Below are 4,678 nucleotides of genomic sequence, written 5' to 3' on the forward strand. Positions count from 1 at the left end.
ATTGTTGTGTGTTTCAGATGATCATTTTATCATTTTCAGAGTTAACATAACTATAGATTCAGCAATAATTTGGTGTTCATATGTGTGTAGTGTTATCGCTATTCAATATAGTGTGCCCAGTGTGCATAATGAGAAACATGTTCAGCTCATCTGCTCTGATGTTATGGATATCAAAAATGTCAACCCTCCACAGACACACACACACAGAGACACAGACACAGACGCACTAATAGGGACAAATTTTACTCCCTCAATAAACAGGCGGACAAGGAATAATCAGGACCTGATTTAACTGAAATAATACCAAAAAAGTTTATTGAGCTACAACGAAGCGCTCCGGAGATGGTCACTGGGCAAGACACATCTAAAGTTTTTCTAAAGAACTTGCTATCATATACAAGAGGACTCCCTTTGGTTTCTGGGCAACTAGATGATGGTAATGAGGTACCTCAAACTTTAACACACACGTCTCCTGTGTCTTACATTATGTTCTTTCTATGTCCTTGGATGAAAATGTTTTTCTAAAAATCACCTGCACAGAACTACTGTACCTGTCCTCTCCAGAGCCATACACAAAGCTTAAATTCATATATGGGTTACACAATCTTGCTGCAACAATGGTGGGAATATAATATATTTGGCACTCAGACAGGGCACTGTCCCACATCACACACAGAGACACACACACACAAGCACAGACACACACAGACAGCCAGACAGACACAGACAGTGTGCTTGACAAATACTTCCCCTCACAGTCAAGTCAACATGAGCCGCATTATCTAAAAGAAGAACCCATCATTTCCTTTTGTGTCAATATCAGCGAGACAGGGATTAAAAAACACATCTGAAAATGCTACTTCTACAAGCACGCTGAGATGCCCCGTCATCAGTAGGCGTGCAGAACAGTATGGTGACAACTCTGTGGCGCAATGGATAGCGCGTTGGACTTCTAGTGAAAAGGGCAGTGGTCATTCAAAGGTTGTGGGTTCGAGTCCCACCAGAGTCAGTGCTCACTTCATGAAACTTAGAGCTTGCTGGGCTTCCTCGTGACAGCCAGAGGTATCTTGCAGTCAAGTGCCTTGCTGATGCCTTCACTTCTTACTTTTCTGGAATGCCAACTTTGTCCCAAATCCTTGCTTGACTATCAAGACCTCATACGCTGCTTCTTTTCCTAGCCACTGTCACTGTACCAGTCCCCCTCCGTGTCAGTTGCATCTCCGGGAACAGCTGGATCAGGTGGCCTTGTACTTAAGGCCATGGACTACTAAGCCGTTGTATTTTGCACCCGTGGCTTTCTATCCCACCATCGTTGTGGGCATTCCTTGTTTGACATTTCTTGACGACTGACGCCGTGTACGTCCAATGGACAGTTCCAAGATTCGCAAGACAGAGCTACTTGTGCATTATTGCCCGCTTAACCTGGCTGCCTCTCGAGTGAGCAAAGCCATTTTACCAAATAGAAGAACCCATCATTTCCATCCGTCTCAAAATCAGCGAGACAGGGATTTAAAAAACACAACTGTAAATGCTACTTGTCAAATCACGCTGATACGCCCAGTCATCTGCAGGCATGCAGAAGAGTATCTTCGTCGTACAGTTTTGTGGTTCTGTGCCACAATGGATAGTGTGCTGGACTTCTAGTGACACACACACACACACACACACACACACACACACAGACACTACAATTCAATATTCAATGTGCAAACAAGTTTAGCCAGAAGAAACAGAACTCTTTCAATCAATAAATCATGAATATACATTACAAATCGATTCAGAATATGCATAATACAATGTAAAAGCCAGACACAGGGATGGAGAGAATCTCTGGTTCCGTTGGTGTCCGGGCTTTATTGTGGTTCACAGGGTAAACGGGACAAAATACAAGGGGTAAAAACAACCAAAACGAAACATCCACACAAAACAGGGTGCTCCGGGCAGTCAGGGTTGGGAGTGTCAGTCCTCCTTCTCAGCGGGTTAGCTGCCTCCATCTGGGAAGGAGAGGGATTAAATAGAGAAGGCACAGCTGCCACTGACGTCACAATCGCCTCGGTGCTCATTGCCCGCAACCGTGAGTCCACAGCCTGTTAGCGAGGGAGTGACAACACAGCTGTGGCACATGAGCACCTCATCAGCAGACGTCAGCAGCAGCCGTGCCGTGACAGACAGCGGCCTGTCACATACAATTGTATATTTCCTGCGTTCCGTTCCTGCACTCTCTCATTCACCCATTCTAGCTGAGGCAGCCAGTGAGCCCACACACGTGCTATCCCTTCCTCTTCCTCTCACTTCACTGCTATATCAGCGATGACATCATAGAAATCTCTCACCTGACAGCAATGACATTACAGAGCACATACATTATGTCTCTCGCCACACTGTCAGTGTTGACTTTCTCGCTCAGTATGCCAGCTCTCCCGGAAACACTGCAATACGTGGATGAGTTTGTACCATTTTTGGATGCTCTACCCTGCTGGGGCGGAGCTGTGATCCAGCTGAAAAGCAGGTCAGGCATGTGGGCACCTGGGCAGCGAAAGATGTATTCGTAATGAACCCAGGTCCAACCCTCCGGTCCAGCCACAGACAGCCACAGAAGTAGTATAGATGGCGGCATCACTTATTTTGACAGCTGGAAGTCCCGCCCTCCCTATGAACCTTTGAACGGGAACTCCTCTCTCCTTCCCAGCACCCCCCTTGGGTTACCATTTGACCCTCCCTTGTCAGCCATCTTGGATGATATCGGCCATTTGTAAGGTCATAGGTCATCTGGTAAGATGGTAGCCATTTTGTTAGGGTGACATCCATCATGGTGAGTGTCCAAGTGCACCTCACCCTGCTGGTGTGGAGATGTAACGTTTAATAGCGTAAACTGTGTTTTTAAGGTTATATTGTTTTCATGATACTGTGTTGGAAAATTAAGAAATAAGAAAATAAAAGTTTTATATATTTTAGGTTATAATGTTTTATGATACTGTTTAAGTAAATAAAAAGAATAAGAAAAGTTATATATATATATATAGGTTATATTGTCTTATGAAACTGTTTTGGTAAATTAAAAAACAAGAAACATTTTAAATATATATATATATATATATATATATATATATATATATAAGTTTATATAGAGAATAAGAAAATAGAAGTTTTAAATACATACATATATATATATATATATATATATATATATATATAAGATTATATTGTTTTATGATACTGTTTTAGTAAATAAAAAGAATAAGAAAAGTTATATATATATATTAGGTTATATTGTTTTATGAAACTGTTTTAGTAAATTAAAAAATAAGAAAAGTTTTAAATATATATATATATATATATATATATATATATATTTAAGGTTATATAGAGAATAAGATAATAAAAGTTTTATATTTTATTTTAGGTTAAAATGTTTTATGATTTGTTTTAGTAAATTAAAAAATAAGAAAAATAAAAGTTTTATATATATACAAGATTATATTGTATACATTTAAGAAAAATAAAAGTTGTAAATACACATATATATTTTATTTTAGATTATGTTTGATTATACTGTTTTAGTAAATTAAAAAATAAGAAAAATAAACGTTTTATATATATTTAAGGTTACAATGTTTTATGATACTGTTTTAGTAAATTAAAAAGAAATATGAATATTTTCTCAGAGTGGGATTTGAACCCACATGTGTTTTTAGTTTATATGTTTTATGATTTGGCTTAGGATGATACTGTGTTTGCAAAATAAAAAGGTAAGAAAAAATCAATTAAGAAATGTATAGACTTACATATATTGCATGTCATTACATATATATTTAAGCAAACACAGATAAACACACATACCTATATCTCTTTAGTTTATATTTATCAATAGACAATAGAGAACAACAGTGAAATGTATAGAATTATATCTGTACATTTTGACCAGCACTGTACTTATTATATTTGTTACATTAGTGAATGCTCAAACGTAGCCTTAACATGTATAATATTTAAGAATATACTGCATTTCATTCCATTACACACACACACACACACACACACACAAACATATATATATATCTTGTTAGGTTTTATTTATCAATAGACACTAAAGACATGCACACCACTTTTCTTAGAGAGACACAGTGAAGCACTATTTGTGAATACTCATATGTAATAAATAATATATGTATATATGATTTGTTTGTGCTTTAATGTATAGAATTAATAAAATACACACACACACACACACACACACAATGGTGACTTTTATTGTGACAAACAAGCATTTTACAACATGGAACATAGTCAGAAGTAGAAAAAGATACTCCATGAAATGTTTTATAGATACTTGTAATCATTAATTTCTTGTTCACAACACCAACATTGGACAGAAAGAAACACTGACCTGTACAGAGTAATGTCATTTCCAGCATATTCCATATATATTCTATTCAGTCTTTCACTCTTGGCTTCTTTTTCAAAGTTATACCAGGTTCTGGTGACAAAGTACATCAGGTATCTATTGTAAATAAAGTGAGAAACACTTAAGTTTCTATTCCTTTGGAAATACCTTATTTTTCAAACCTACAAATACATGGTGACAACTGCAAGCATGACACACATACAAAACACAGAAATAGGGACCACATTGCAAGGATATAATAAGCACAAATAGTATTTTACTGCAAATTTTAAG

The 4,678-nt window shown here is 37.2% G+C and overlaps 1 non-coding gene across 1 annotated transcript; it reads left to right on the top strand.

Moving 5' to 3' along the window:
* The first annotated feature begins 918 nt into the window (after window positions 1-918).
* trnar-ucu (transfer RNA arginine (anticodon UCU)) lies at window positions 919-1,009 on the top strand. The gene is given in 2 exon segments: window positions 919-955; window positions 974-1,009. It is a non-coding gene; the product is annotated as a tRNA-Arg (tRNA).
* Window positions 1,010-4,678: the final 3,669 nt, after the last annotated feature.

This window comes from Amia ocellicauda, chromosome 12, assembly GCF_036373705.1.
Source record: "Amia ocellicauda isolate fAmiCal2 chromosome 12, fAmiCal2.hap1, whole genome shotgun sequence".
NCBI lineage: Eukaryota > Metazoa > Chordata > Actinopteri > Amiiformes > Amiidae > Amia > Amia ocellicauda.